Source organism: Felis catus, chromosome C2 (assembly GCF_018350175.1).
Source record: "Felis catus isolate Fca126 chromosome C2, F.catus_Fca126_mat1.0, whole genome shotgun sequence".
Classification (NCBI taxonomy): Eukaryota; Metazoa; Chordata; class Mammalia; order Carnivora; family Felidae; genus Felis; species Felis catus.
Genome location: NC_058376.1, coordinates 100,260,409 through 100,277,486, shown reverse-complemented (window position 1 = coordinate 100,277,486; position 17,078 = coordinate 100,260,409). Strand labels below are relative to the sequence as shown.

At 33.5% G+C, this 17,078-nt stretch overlaps 1 protein-coding gene across 2 annotated transcripts in view; it reads right to left on the bottom strand.

The window, feature by feature from the left end:
- SI (sucrase-isomaltase) overlaps positions 1 to 17,078 on the bottom strand; it is a 157,536-nt gene that overhangs the window by 121,831 nt on the left and 18,627 nt on the right. Inside the window, exon 2 of one of the 2 annotated variants that reach the window (XM_045036312.1) lies at positions 7,962 to 8,092. The exons of the other annotated variant lie outside the window; for it this stretch is intronic. The gene's annotated coding sequence lies outside the window, so the exon portion shown is untranslated. The remainder of the gene's footprint in view (positions 1 to 7,961; positions 8,093 to 17,078) is intronic. 2 annotated transcript variants of the gene reach the window in all.

The following is a 17,078-nucleotide window of genomic DNA, read 5'->3' as shown; positions in this document are numbered from 1 at the left end:
TGATGCTGGCCTCAGAATGAGTTAGGAAGTAATCTCTCTTCCTTTATCTTCTCAAAGAGATTGTAGAGATTTGATATAATTTCTTATTTAAAAGTTTAGCAGAATTCACAAAACTATCTAGGATTACTACATTCTTTTCTGGAAGATGAGTGCTTAATTGATTTGATTTCTTTAAGGTGTGTGCCTATTTAGACTGTCTTTTTCTTCTAGTGAATGTTTTGGCAGACCGTCTCTTTCAAAAACTAGTCTATTCAACTAGTTTATCAAATTTGTAAGTATACAATTGTTAATGTTATCTTCCTCATAATGTTCATGTACTCTGTGGCTCTGCACCCTCTTTCATTTCTGTTGTTAATAATTTGTTTCCTATTTCTTTTTTTCCTTAGTTAGCCTGGCTAAAAGTTTATCAATTGTATTGAAGTTTTCAAAGAACCATATTTCTGGCTTTTAATTTTCTCTACTCACTTCTTGCTTTCAATTTAATTGATTTTTGCTCTAATTTGTATCTCTTTTATTCTGCTTGCCTTGGATTCTGATTTTCTTATTTTTATACTTTCTTAAAATGGATGCTTAAACGATTTATTTTAGATATTTCTTCTTTCCTAATATATGCATTCAATGCTATACATTTTCCTTTAAGCAGTGCTTTTGCTACATCCAAAACATTTTTATAAGTTGCATTTTCATTTTCATTTAGTTCAAACTATTTTTGAACTTTCTCTTGCGATTTCTTCTTTGACCCACATGCTATTTAAAGTGTTGCTTAATCTCCATGTATTTTTGGACTTACCAACTCTTATTGATTTATAGTTTAATTCCATTGTGATCTGAGTTGTATGATATCTATTCCTTTAAATTTGATAAGGTGCATTTTATGGCTCTGAATGTGGTCTGTCTCCGTGAAGATGACCTGGGGACTTGAAAAGAATGTGCATTTAGCTGTTAGATAAAGCATTCTACTGATATCCATTATAACAGTTGATAGGTGGTGGCATTAAGTTCAGCTGTATTCTTACTGATTTTCTGACTTCTGAATCTGTCCATTTCCAATAAATGGGTGTTGAAGTTTCCAACTGTAATAGTAGATTCATCTATTCCTCCTTGCAATTCTATCAGCTTTTGACTCATATATTTTGATACTCTGTTGGTGGAGCACACATACTAAGGATAGTTTTGTCTTCTTGAAAAATTTACCATGTATCATTATGTTATGCCCCTCTTTATTCCTAATAATTTTCCTTGACCTGAATTCATCTGTCTGAAATTAGTATAGCTACTCCTGCTTTCTTTTGATCACTGTTAGCATGGTACATTTTTCTCCATCCATTTACTTTAAAAAATTTTAATGCTTATTTAAACATTAATAATGTTTTTGAGAGAGAGAGCAGAGTTTGAGCAAGGGCAAAGGAGGAGCAGAAAGAGGAGACACAGAACTCGAAGCAGGCTTCAGGCTCTGAGCTGTCAGCACAGAACCTGATGTGGGGCCCAAACTTACAAAATGTGAGATCATGACCTAAGCCAAAGTCATATGCTCAACCAACTGAGCCACCCAGGTCCTCCCCAAGTCCACTTTCAAATAACTCTCTACCACTTCACAGGTAGTATATCTTATTTAAAAAAATTATACTAATTCCTTCCATCTTTTGTTTCATGCTGTGATTCATTTCACCTATACATAAACATACACAACACCTATAATACAGAAGCATACATGATCAACTACATTGGTGCTATTATTTTGAACACACTGTTATCAGTTGGACCAATTAAGAATGAGAAAAAAATAAGTTTTTTTTACCTTCATCTATTCCTTATCCAATATTCTTCTTTTCTATATGTAGATCTGAGTTTCTGACTTTTATCATTTCCTTTCTCTTTCAAGAGTTTCTTTTAACATTTCTTGCAAGGAATGTCTACTGGCAACATATTCCCTCAATTTGTGTTTGTCTGAGAAAGTATTTCTCCTTCACTTTTGTAAGGCAATTTTTGCTCAGAACAAAATTCTAAGTTGGCAATTTCTTTCCTCTAAAAATTTTTATTCCACTCTCTTTTTGCTTACATTGTTTCTGGGTGTAATTCTTATTTTTGATTCTGAATAAGTAAATTGTTTTTAATCTATGGCTTCTTTCAACATATATATATTTTAAATCTTTGATTTTCTGTAGTTGGAAAATGATATGCATAGGTGTGGTTTTTTGAGGATTTATCCTACTAAGAGTTTTATGACCTTCCTTGATCTATGGTTCAGTATGTGACATTAATTTGGGAAAACTCTCAGGGTGCCTGGGTGGCTCAGTTGGTTAGGTATCTGACTTTGGCTCAGGTCATGATCTTGTGGTTTGTGAGCTCCACATCAGGCTCTGTGCTGACAGCTCAGAGCCTGGAGCCTGCTTTGGATTCTGTGTCTTCCTTTCTCACTGCCCCTCCCCTGCTCACATTCTTTCTGTCTCAAAAATAAATAAACATTAATTGTTTTAAAAAAATTGGGGAAACAGTCATTATTGCTTCAAATATTTCTTGTATTCTTTCTCTTTTTTCTCCTTCTGGAATTCCCATTATAAGTATGTTACACCACTGTAGTTGTCACATGGTCTTTAAATATCCTGTTCTTTTTTTTCACCCACACTCTTCTTTGTTTTTTCAGTTTGAGTAGTTTCTATTAGGATAAGCTAAGAGATTCTTGCCTGGGCCATTTAACATTTACTGACAAACCCATCAAAGCCATTCTTCATTCTGTTACAGTGTTTTTGGTATAATTTACTTTTGGTTATTACTTAGGTTGTCCATTCTCTTTTCTAAAATTACCCATATGTTTTTGCATGCTTTCTGTTTCATCCATTGGAGACTTTAACTTTTTAGTCATATTTTTGTTATATTCCAGGTCTGATAAATACAATATCTCTGCCATATCTGATTCAGGTTCTAATACTCTATTTCTTCAAACTTGTTTTTGTTGTTGTCGTTGTTTGGCTTTTAGTAATTCTTGTAATTTTTTTTTCCTGATAGCTAGATATGATGTATTAGGTGTAAAAAAACACTGCTATAAACAGTCCTTCAGTAATCTTCTGGTAATGTATAAAGAGAAGGGAAGAATTCTACAGTGTTATGAGAAGGTTTTAGTCTTTTAGTGACCTGTACTTCTAGACTATGAACTTCACTCATACTTCTTAGTTTTTTTTTACCCTCTCCATCTTAGTTGGGACAAAATAGCTAAAGGAGCCTTGAGTTGGGTATTTCTATTTTCCCATTTGGAAGGTTAGAACCAGCTGTAGTAATTGATGTCTCTTCTCCCAGGTTAGTTAGGTTCTGATAAAGCCTCAGTAGGGTTAGGCTCTTATTAGACAGATTCTCCTGAGGGCAGATCTTGTTAAGAAGAACGGAATGCTCTAGAATATTTCAAAATGGTTTCTTTTCTCTCCTCTTGCTGGAAGAAGATTTTTCTCAGATATTCATCTTGAGAAACTGGCTAAGCTCCTGGAGGTAAAACTCATAAAAGAGTGGGAGCCCTTGATGACTGTGGTCCCCTGGTTTTTTTCTCTCAGACTTATCCACATTGAGCTCCCATCTATTCATCAGTTGTAGTTCAGGTTTCCTTACCTTGGCATGGGTTCCCATTGAGCTTTGTGGACCTGGGTTTCTTCTCAAGAAGAAACGATTGTCTGTATTTGTCTGCTAGCCTCTCTAATTTGAGAGTAGTGGTTAGTCCTATGATCCTACCTGTTTGTCAGACATAATAAGAGTTTATGATTTTTCAGTTTGCTCAGCTTTTTATTTTCTTGTTAAGGTATATTAGCAATTCCTAGCTTCTTACATGTTGACTAGAAACTACATTTTCTCTCCAAATATTAATTTTCATCAGCCTCCATATTACTATAATAATAAAATAGACGGAGACACAAATCAGCCCTCAACAAGTGCAAAAATCAAGATCATACCGTGCATATTTTCAGACCACAACGCTATGAAGCTCTAAATCAACCACAAGAAAACATTTGGAAAGATAACAAATACTTGTAGACTAAAGAACACCCTACTAAAGAATGAATGGGCTAACCAAGAAATTAAAGAGGAAATTAAAAAGTAAGTGGAAACCAATGAAAATGATAATACAACAGCCCAAAACCTCTGGGATGCAGCAAAGGTGGTCATAAGAGGAAAGTATATAGCGATCCAGGCCTTCTTAAAGAAGGAAGAAAGGCCTCAGATACACAATCTAACCTTACACCTCAAAGAGCTAGAAAAAGAACAGCAAATAGACCCCAAACCAGCAGAAGACAGGAAATAAGAAAGATTAGAGCAGAAATCAATGCTATTGAAACCAAACCAAACCAAACCAAAACAAACAAAAAAAACCCAGTAGAACAGATAAATGAAACCAGGAGGTGGTTCTTTGAAAGCATTAACAAAATTGATAAACCACTAGCCAGTTTGATCAAAAGAAAAAGGGAAGAACCCAAATAAATAAAATCAAGAATGAAAGAGAGAGATCACAACAAATGCGGCAGAAACACAAACAATAATAAGAGAATATTATGAGCAATTATACACCAATAAAATGGGCAATCTGGAAGAAATGGACAAATTCCTAGAAACATATACACTACCAAAACTGAAACAGGAAGAAATAGAAAATTTGAACAGACCCATAACCAGTAAAGAAATTGAATTAGTAATCAAACCTCCCAAAAAACAAGCGTCCAGGGCTGGATGGTTTTACAGGGGAATTCTACCAAACATTTAGAGAAGAGTTAACACCTATTCTCTTCTTAAGTCTGTTCCAAAAAATAGAAATGGAAGGAAAACTTCCAAACTCTTTCTATGAAGGCAGCATTATCTTGATTCCAAAACCAGACAAAGACCCTACTAAAAAAGAGAACTATAGACCAATTTTCCTGATGAACATGGATGCAAAAATCCTCAACAAGTTACTAGCCAACCGATCCAACAATACATTAAAAAATTATTCACCACGACCAAGTGGAATTTATATCTGGGATGCAGGGTTGGTTCAATATCTGCAAAACAATCAATGTGATACATCACATTAATCCAATAAAGGATAAGAACCAAATGATCGTCTCAATAGATGCAGAGAAGCATTTGACAAAATACAGCATCCTTTCTTGATTAAAACCCTCAAAAAGTAGGGATAGAAGGATCATACCTCAAGATCCTAAAAGCCATATATGAATGACCCAATGCTAATATCATCCTCAATGGGGAAAAATTGAGAGCCTTCCCCCTAAGGTCAGGAACATGACGGGGATGTCCACTCTCACCACTGTTATTCAACATAGTATTGGAAGTCTTAGCCCGAGCAATCAGACAGCACAAATGAATAAAAGGCATCCAAATCGGTCAGGAGGAAGTCAAACTTTCACTCTTCTCAGATGACATGACACTCTATATGGAAAACATTATGGTGTTGGGAAAACTGGACAGCAACATGCAGAAAAATGAACCTGGACCTCTTTCTTATACCATACACAAAAATAAACTCAAAATAGATGAAAGACCTAAATGTAAGATAGGAATCCATCAAAATCCTAGAGAAGAAAGCAGGCAAAAACCTCTTTGACCTTGGCCGCAGCAATTTCTTACTCAATACGTCTCTGGAGGCAAGGGAAACAAAAGCAAAAATGAACTATTGGGACCTCATCAAAACAAAAAGTTTGTGCACAGTGAAGGAAATAATCACCAAAAGTAAAAAGCAACTGATGAAATGGGAGAAGATATTCACAAATGACATATCAGATAAAGAGTTAGTATCCAAAGTTTATAAAGAACTTCTCAAACTCAACACCCCCAAAACAAATAACCCAGCGAAGCACATGAATAGACACTTCTCCAAAGAAGATATCCAGATGGTGGACAGACACATGAAAAAATGCTTAACATCACTCATTATCAGAAAATTACAAATCAAAGCCACAGTGAGATACCACCTCACACCTGTCAGAATGGCTTACATTAACAACTCAGGCAATAACAGATGTTGGTGGGGACGCGGAGAAAGAGGAACTCTTTTTGCATTGTTGGTTGGAACGCAAACTGTTGCAACCACTCTGGAAAACAGTATGGAGGTTCCTCAAAAAAGTAAAAATAGAATTATCTGATGGCCCAGAAATTGCACTACCAGGTATTTACCCAAGGGGTACAGGTGTGCTGTTTCGAACAGGCACATGCATCCCAATGTTTACAGCAGTGCTCTCGACAACAGCCAAAGTATGAAAAGAGCCCAAATGTCCATCAACAGATGAATGGATAAAGAAGATGTGGTATACATATGTAGTGGAGTATTACTCAGCATGCAAAAAGAATGAAATCTTGCCATTTGCAACTATGTGGATGGAACTAGAGGGTATTATGCTAAGCGAAGTTAGTCAGTCAGAGAAAGACAAATATCATATGACTTCACTCATATGTGGAATTTAAGATACAAAAAAGATGAACATAAGGGAATGGAAGCAAAAATAATATAAAAACAGGGACACAATGCTATAGATTTCAAGGGTGAGACTTCATTTTTCAGATGGTTTTTGTTTGATTTTTGTTTTCTTGTTTTAATACTTCATCCTCTTAATTTCTGCTCTCTGATGTTCTAAATTAAAAAAAAATTAGACATGGATGGACTCTTCTTATTTTCTGTTTATTTTGTAATTTTAGCCATAATGGAATGACATTAAGGAGTTTTGGTTTGGAGTTTTAGCCACTTGAATGTTTTGTCTATTAAGTTGTTTTGTTGTACTTGTTTTTTAATGTTTATTTTTTGAGAGAGAAAGAGAGAGCAATCGGGAAAGGGCCAGAGAGAGAGGAAGATAGAGGTTATGAAGCAGCCTCTGTGCTTACAGCAGACAGCCCGATGTAGGTCTTGAACTCACAAATTGCAAGATCATGACCTGAGCCGAAATCAGATGCTCAACTGACGGAGCTACCCAGCATCCCTTAAATTATTTTAATTAAAATATTTGAGACAATGAACATTAAGTAGTATGTAACCTACCACTTGGTTATTTTTGTTTTTGCTTTTATTATATTTGTATCCTCCATACCATAGTATACCATGTCTATCACAGAGAAATAAATTTTAGATAAAGTCAATTACTAAACTCTACTAAACATAATACAAAGCTTCAAAGAAAATAATACATTCTATCTGCTGTTATAAAGGTTATCCTGCCAAAATTTGTCAGAAGAAATTTATTTCTCTCATTTAGCTTATTAAACTTGGACAGGCCACTACCTATAAAAAATGTAAATTAACATTTTTAGAAGCAAACTCACTACACTATATTTACAAGAATTTTATTCCATACAGCACAGTGCTGATATTTAAATCCTACCACTTTTTAGAGATCAAGACTTATGTTCTCACAATTATGGAGACTTTTTTTTTAACTTTCCACACCTCTTTTCTTACCCTAGCTGTTAGCAATTTCTGTTATCTGTACAACTCCATATGGTATGTTATGTTCTCTCATGTATTTCTTTTGTAATTTGTTTTAAAAATATTTGTTTATATTTGCCAATGTCTAAGAATCCTTCAATATTCCAAACCACTTAGAATATGGCCTCATATTGTGGTCTATCAAATAGTAAATACTCAGTAAATATCACTGAGTGCATCAGCAAGTAGACCTATTTATTTGTTTACATACAACTCTCTTACAGATAACAAAAAGAACTTGAAAGCTTATATAAATGCATTAAACATCACAAAATATGAAATTTATAATTAGTTAGTGATAATAAATACAATTAGAAGAAATTAGGATAGATGATAATGCAAAAATTATGACACAATTCCTTGAATATCTGAGATCAATGACCATAAAATTTGTTCTATGCTCTCTGGTAGCCTATGCCAAGTGAAAGTCAGAATCATTTATGCAATTCCTAGTGTTCATTAGCTAAAATAAAACCATCTGTTCAGAAAGTTTACACCAATTCCTTGTACTTACAGCGTAAATGTATTTATTTCAGGTGCATTTTTGTATAAAACTCAGGTAATCAAAACTACATCATATTGTTCAGAGTTTCAAAGGCAATGAGCTTCATTGGTTTGTTTTTTCTACTGGCTCCCAGTATAAGCCTAATGAAAAAATGCCAAAAGTATGTTTAGTATAATTAATATTAATTCATAAATAATTTAAAAAGAACATGGTATTTCAAGACTAAATTTTTGTTTATCTGGCTTAATCTAGCTATATATGTTAGAATGCCTAACTTTCCTGTTTTCAATTTTTGATTCAACTACACCTTTTGATATATACTGACACCCCAAACCACCTGTGTATTACAATCCACACCTCTGGACATCACTAGATGAAAAAATATTCTGAGCAATCATAAGCTGAGATACAAAATGTTACAGGACAGTAACTCATAATTTCGTTTAAGCAGGTTTGTTGTTTTTGTTGGTAAAGCCATGTTTGTGCAATTATTACATTTGGGTATTATCATGAATTTTACCCACACTTTTAAATAAAAATAGTGGAAAATGGGGAAAAAAAAGAGAACAAGTTCTGTTATTAGTGACAACAAAGTACAAGTTTCCTATAATTAGGACATCCTTAGGTGTGATTATACTTGCAAAGATTTCCCTCAGTCTGATGTTCAATAAACATAAGCAAAAAAATTGTATTTTCAAATGTGAAGATGTGTAAAATCCCAGTAATAAGTATTACTGAGTCAAAAAAGCAAAATGTAATTTGGGTCCTTTGACATGTTTTAGCTGTCTGGAAACAGAAAACATTAAAACCAGAAAACTGGCTTTAGTACACATTATCAGGATTACAGTTTTATAAAATAGGATCACTGTCCCAATAAATTGACCACTTGGTAAGAGTTAATTGGCAGTGACTTTGGTTACATTCCCTAAGAGTCACCTCATATGTTGTTCTCCGTTGAATGTACTTGAATGGTCAGCTGAAAGATGGTACTTTGACACCTTCCTGAAAAAGTAAAGAAGCTGGCAAGAACGCACCTGAATTTCACTCTCCTTTGTGTTTCTTGCTCTTTCATCTCAGAAGCGAAGGATAGGTAGAGTTGAGTGGCAGTAATTCAACCATATATAGCCCAAGAAGTTTCGTAAGTGTGTGTGTGTGTGTGTGTGTGTGTGTGTGTGTGTGTGTGTACGTTAAAGATAAATACAAGTACTCAGGTTCTAAATCTAAATATTATCCATTATACTTTTCTTCTTATATAGCATTTTTTCTTCTCTTTTTAGAATATGAGGAAAGGATGCTAGAAAACAAATTCATTAGAATATGGTTTACAAGATAAAAAAGATGCCTAAAATATTACATTGAGTCAATCAAGTATCTTCACTATGAGAAACAGTAATATGGATAATTTGAGTTAAACTAGAAAACAGTCAAAGCTATTAATAGATATAACTTTTTTAAAACATATGATTAGTTCCCTAATCTTTTTTTTAACAGCTAACCAACATCTTTTTTTTTAATATTCATTTATTTTTTTTTTCAACATTTATTTATTTTTGGGACAGAGAGAGACAGAGCATGAACGGGCGAGGGGCAGAGAGAGAGGGAGACACAGAATCGGAAACAGGCTCCAGGCTCCGAGCCATCAGCCCAGAGCCTGACACGGGGCTCGAACTCACGGACCGCAAGATCGTGACCTGGCTGAAGTCGGACGCTTAACCGACTGCGCCACCCAGGCGCCCCGATATTCATTTATTTTTGAGAAAGAGAGCAAGTGGGGGAAGGGCAGAGAGAGAGAGGGAGACACAGAAACTGAAGCAGGCTTCAGGCTCTGAGCTGTCAGCACAGAGCCCGACAAGGGGCTTGAAACCATGAACCTGGAGATCATGACCTGAGCTGAAGTTGGATGCTTAACCAATTGAGCCACGTAGGTGCCCCTGATTAGTTCCCTAACGTTGAAATTATTTCTGCAACTTAAAAATAATTAATCATGAATGAAACATTTGATTATATTTTCATGATATCCACATTTCAAAGACACAACTTATGAACAAGCACTGACTATAAATATGGTTATCTCTAATCACAATTAACTGCTAAATAAGAATCTATAGGAAAATGGAATTGTCTGTATTCAATATAACTTTTTATCAGAAATTGGTATAGAAAACAGTAAATTTATTTTCAGTTATAATTCAGGGTCATGAAACCAATGCATTCTCTTTAGCTTAAAGTTTGCCTTGGACTTTTTTAAGAAAGTGAACATTACTAAAAATAAACATACTTTTCTGTTCCTCAAAGATTTCCTACACAGAAGAGATTCAGTATTGTGGAGGGAAATCATGTTAGAAAAATAAATGTACCTACCTGATCTATAAATGAAATATTTTTACCAGTATATTGGTTAAAATATAACTAGATTTACATCTTTGTTTTCCAAATAGAATTTTAAGGAGGCACAATATTCACTTTCTGAAAGTGGACTTTTCATATTTTTCATCATTGTCAAGGCAATATTGAGCTAGATCTTAAAAGATAGAACAGCAAAAAAAATAATATGTTTTATTGACTTTCAAAATTACTTTGGTGCTCTGTTCCTTCTCAACATCCTATCCCTTAGAGAACTCATCCTTCAATTGTCATCTCTATACTGAAAACTGCTAAATTTGTTTTTCTAGTTTATCTTCTCACCAAAACTGTAGTATGACTAACATTCTACTGTATATTTTTTTCTTGTTTCATCTTCTCACCGAAACTGCAGTATGCCTTACATTCTATTCTACATTTTTACCTGAATGCACTTTCTTTTTTTTAAATTTTTTTTAAGTTTATTTATTTTGAGAGAGAGAGTGCGCACAAGCAGAGGAGGGGCAGAGAGAAGGGGAAACAGAAGAGCCCTATGTGGGGCTCAAACTCATGAGCTGTGAGATCATGCTCTGAGCCAAGATCAAGAGGTAGATGCTTAACCGACTGAGCCACCCAGGCACCCCTATTTGAATGAAGTTTCATCCTTCAAAGTCAAAAGTTCTGAAATTAAATTCAGATTTTTTTCCTGTCAAATCTCTGCTAAAATGTTTCACGATATTTTAGTGTCACCATTTCTACAGTAACCATCCTCAAAATCTACCCATCATTTTTCATGCATCAGTTCTTGCACAAAGCCTTTTAAACATTTCAGCTCTTCAAGTTTTTCTCTTTTCAAAATTTTTATAACATTTAAAAAATACACTGAAGAGTAGGTACATCTTGCTTTACTTCCTACTGGTTTCAGGTGTGTACAACATAGCTCTCAATAATATGTGCTAAAAGACTTACCTACATAATCTTCAATCCTTACCAAATCCTGTTAATAGAATTTATAATTTCAATTTTACAGATGTTTCATTGAGACAGAGACTAATGTTTATGCCAAAGTCACAAAGCAAAATTTGGGTTTAATTCTATTCTGATTTATAATTTGAAAAGCTTCATATATAATATGTTTTCTCCCTATATATCAACAAACATCTTATTTTTCCTAAATGCTACTTCACTCTGAAAATAGAGCAGATACTTAATAAATGTGTGTTGACTTGTAAGCTAATAAATATGAGTCTTGCAAAACCAAACCTAATCTATTTGATGACAAGTAAAGGTATACCAGCTTTCAGGGATAATAAAATCATTGTACATATATAAGTATACTGAGTTATTTATAGCTGCAGTTAAAACTTACTGAATCATAGATAATATGCACAGAGTAATAAAATCTAAAGCCAAAAGATAGGTTTCCAAATGTCAACACGTGAAAAGTATATAAAACAAAATATTGGAAAGGGTGTTTGAAAAGGATGTCATGATTAATTCTGAACTATGTATTATGCCTATTTTATAGGTATTAGGTATTATAGGTATAGGTATAGGTATTAGGTATTATTACCTAATGTTTCCATTTTAGCAGAACCTCAAGCATGGGAAACACTAAAAGTCCTTCAATATAGCCCCTTTTACCATAAATAAATAGTGGCTAAAGAAATCATAGTAATAGTATCTCAAAACCCAAATCCTATTGAAGGGAAGACCCCAAGCCATGGAAAATAAGGACTGTCCCTTGTGACAGAGGAGAACAGAGAGTCTCTTTCCCTGCTCTTAGCAGATACTTGAACTACCAGACATAATTCACTGGGAAGCAGTAGAATGCGGGTCTAACAGTGTTGACAGCATCCTAAGCAGATCATTCTTAGGCTCTATTTTTGGCTGTCCCCAGCACTGCTTAACACCCTTTGATTTTCTACCGTTTTTCTTAACTTTTTACTGATACTAAGAGTCAGTGTTTGCACTTGATTAAAGAGTTATACAAAAATTAGGTTAATAATCTTAGCAGACATTCATATAGCCTGAATGAAAAAATTAAGAAAATAGTAGAATATTTCCTCAAAATATTGGACAATGAAAAATCATTTAATCCACAGGATGATAACCAAGATGTGCTCCAGCTTCTCTAAGTGTCTTCAGGGAAACTAATAGAAAATGTTCCATGAAGATTAGCAATTATTATGTATTAATTTATATTGATAACATTTTAAATTGATAATGCACATAGGAAACCAATCCTCTACTCAACATTTCACTTAATTAAACAGGACAGTCTATTCTCAGGCCATTCCCAATGACTGTTTCCAGTTGCCTTAGCAACTTTAGTTACTAAAAGCTCACTTAGACACAATTAAGTCATCGTGGGAATAAGAGACTTTGGATGGTTTTGGCTTTTAACCTCCTAGGTCACCAGACACTTAGAGCAGCATCAATCGATACAAATATCTCTCTGTTGAGGAGGTGGCTTACAAATAATAAACACTATGCTTCAGTATCAAAGTTTCAGGAATTTGGAGGGATTAGCAGATCACATACAGCTCATTTCATACCCTTGCCATGTCCCTTCAGTTTGCTTCTCAATCCCCTGCCTCCATTTATTCTTTCCACATAAAAGTGCCACCCAAGGTGTATAATTTTTTCTTCAATCTTTAAAATAGAAATTTTGAAAGTAGCCTCAGATTACAGACAGCGATTTACAAGATTGTCTCTCAAGCTAGATTACAACCTAATTTGAGAATGAGAACTACATACTAATGTGGGCTAATTTTGTGTTTCTAAAGTGTTTTATACATTACAAGCATTCAAAGGAAGTGTGTTGGAAATTAAACATATTTAAATCTACTGATAAAAATGTTATTTATTAAAATTAATTTTAAATAGAAAAATACAATAACTGAAATATCAAGTGACTTTATTATAATACTAATGACGCTTCAGTATAATTACCAGTTTATTTGGTTGCATCTTCAATTGGAATCTAATTGTTCACTTATCTAATTTCTAATCAATTAGAATCTCTGTGTGAGCACAGGACATCATGTCTGGTTTATTCTTTGTGGTACTCCTCAATAACAGAGCACATTATATAAACGTTTTTAAATTAATGATAAAATCACTTATTCAAAAAAGCAATATTTTTATTCAAGTACATTTGTGTGTGTGTGTGCGTGTGTGTGTTTGGATATTTATCTTTGGTTTTATATTTACAATCAAAACACTGTTTTCCAAAGTTACTTAGGTCAGTTCCTTTCTTTTTTTATTTTTGGAATTGAAGTACAAGTAACATACAGGGTTATATTAGTTTCAGGTGTAAAATATAATGATTCAATAGTTCTATACAGTACTCACTCAAGGTTCAATAAAACTGTTGTACTCCTAATCTCCTTTATCTATTTCACACATCACCTCACTCAACTCCCCATTGGCAACCACCAGTGTGTTCTCTGTATTTGAGTTTCTTTTTCTTTGATTTGTCTTTTTTTCTTTTTGTTTGTTTGTTTTGTTTCTTTAATTCTACATATAAGTGCAATCATACTGTAATTATCTTTAGAGAAAGATACTTACTTAGCATTATATTCTTTAGGTCCACCCATGCTGTTGCAAATGGCTAGATCTCACTCTTTTTATGAATAATATTTCATGGTGTGTGTGTGTGTGTGTGTGTGTGTGTATTCTATATTCATGTATTCATTCATCTAGGGATAGACACTTGGGTTGCTTCCATATTTTGACTATTGTTAATAATATTGCAATAAACATAGGGGTGTATATATATATATGTGTGTGTATATATGTATATATACATATATATGTGTTCAGATTAGTGTTTCTATTTTCTTTGAGTAAATACTCAGTAGTGTAATTACTGGATCTTATTCTATGCCACAATATTAATATTCTTACTATAAAGTTCAGATGAATGAGAAATAAGGAACTTGACATTTTAAAAAGGAAAAAGATAAATAAACAGTGTGGGTTTTGTATCAAGGGAAACACACATGCACACACACACACACACAAATCAAAACAAAATGTATAAAGTATAAGCCAAAAAGAAAGAAAAATATTAAAGTAGAAAAATCCATTAATTTGTAATCTAGAATGAAGAAAACAGTATAAAGTATGAATAAAGTGACAGAAATTCTAACATAATAGTGATTTACATATATGATATGAACTTATCAATTAAAAGCAGAGAATCTCAGAGGCAGCATGTTGTATTTAAAAGACACTTAAAATTTTTAAAAATACAGAGAGTATTATAATAGGAGAATATACTTGATAAATATTAATGAAATAGAATTGACGTATCATACTAATTGAAAAATTAGCATGCAGTGCACAAAGTATCAAAAGAAGAAAAAAACACGTTATACAATAGAAAAATTAACAATAGAGCAAGAAGATATAACCATAATGAAATTGTATGTATCTAACAAAATGGTCAAGAATAAAGCAAAACTGTAAGTATAGTAAATACAGCAGACCCTTGAACAACATGGGTTTGAGTTTCATGAGTCTGCTTTTACACATATTTTTTACTGTACAATCCCGCAAATGTATTTTATCTTATGATTTTCATAACATCTGTTCTCTAGTGTACTTTACTGTAATAATACAATATATAATACATATAACAAATTGTGTTAATTGACACAGTGTATGTTATCAGCAAGGCTTCCTAGTCAACAGTAGGTTGTTACTAGTGAAGTTGTGGGAAAGCCACACATTATAGTATGTGCATTTTTTATTATGAGGGTCAGCCCTTCTAAACCCCATTTGGTTGAAGGGTCAACTACAGGTACAGGTAAAACATTCACCTTAGGGAATAGGAAGAAGTTGAGTATGTGGAAAAGTAATTTTATTTTAGATGTATGTATGTAAAGACCTTTTCCCTTAAGTTTTATTATATTGTTTTGCCTTACTCTGTGCAATTCACTATAAAAGAGTTAAAGAAATATTGGAACAGTATCATGTGGTAATAACTAGGATGACAAATAGACTCAAAACAATGTAACAGTAATGATGATTAGTATTTATTTTAGCTCTTACTGTGTGCAAGGTACACAATTTGTATGCATTTTAGAAATGTGATTTTCACTTTTATATGACACTCTCAGGATCATACAGTTACTTTTTTGTTACCAGTTTGATAAAAGTATCTAGAAGGATTAATGAGAGTTGGAAGATGGTTTCATAGTAAACATAATAGCTAAACCCAAATATGTGAGAAATCATTACATACAAATGACTGTTCATTTATATCATCAAGGGGCAAAATTAATATTAGTTGATATAAGTTCAGTGAGAACTATTCCAGTTTTATACAGGACAACTTCTCCATAGGCTGCTTTCAAAAAGAGTGAATTACTCACCTTTGATATTAGAAAAATTAAGAAAATATATGTTGTCAGAACTATTATAGAAGTAGAAGTAGCCAATCATAAATTAGACAGTTAAGATAGAAGATGAAATTTAAAGATTCTTTCAAAAACACAGATTTTATAGTCCTTCCACAGGTCAAACTCTATTGTTTTGGATAAATGTTAGACTGTTAATGTTTCTTTTATGCCTGTAAATTACTAAAATCAACATACATAAGAACAAAATTTCATAGGTCAAATTACAATTCTAAATACGAAATATCAAACTGTGTTCTATGCCTGCCTTTAATTTACCATATATGATCTCTAAGCTTTCTTTTATTTATTTTTAATTTTTTTTAATTTTTTTTTACGTTTATTTATTTTTGAGACAGGGAGAGGCAGAGCATGAACGGGGGAGGGGTAGACAGAGAGGGAGACACAGAATCGAAACAGGCTCCAGGCTCTGAGCCATCAGCCCAGAGCCTGACACGGGGCTCGAACTCACGGACCGCGAGATCGTGACCTGGCTGAAGTCTGACGCTTAACCGACTGCGCCACCCAGGCGCCCCTATTTTTAATTTTTTTAATGTTATTTATTTTTGGATGGGGGGGTAGGGAGGGGTGGGGCAGAGACAGAGAGGGAGACACAGAATCCAAAGCAGACTCCAAGCTCCGAGCTGTCAGCACAGAGCCTGATGAGGGGCTTGAACTCACGAACTGTGAGATCATGACCTGAGCCGAAGTCGGATGTTTAACCAACTGAGCCACCCAAGCGCCCCACTAAGCTTTTTTTTAAATGTCCATAGGTTTAAGTAAAATGATATAGATATGATGGGAACAAGATACATGTTTATATGCCATAGCACTTTTGTTTTCACTAATAACTTTGGAATTACAAGTAAAAAGCAATTGATATTTTGGTTAATTATTGTCAGATAGTTTAATTTAACAGTTTTGCTGAGATGAAAATAATTACGTTTGACGTTTGACGTTTTGGATTCCAATGTCAATGCATTCAACTACTTCAGGGAATATTTTGCTGCTAATCCTTTTTTGCCAACCATAGATTAACTACAATTAATAATCAAATATCTTCAAGGAGTCATTTATATTTTAATTAAAGTAAATAAATAAAAGTTAATACAAATGTTTACGTCAAAATCACTTCTTTACTACTTTAAAATTCAGAATCCTAGATCATAGATAAGTAATAATTCCAGTTCTTGATAAGCATTGTTGGAGTAACAAACTTAATGGGAAGAAACTACTGAAGTCCTCATCAAAGCAAAAATATAATACTTCTCCATCTAGGAAGGGTATGTCAATTCCTTTATTATTAGGGTTGTTCCACTACCTTCACATATGGAATGTGTATATATCCCATATATATGTATATGTATGTATGTATGTA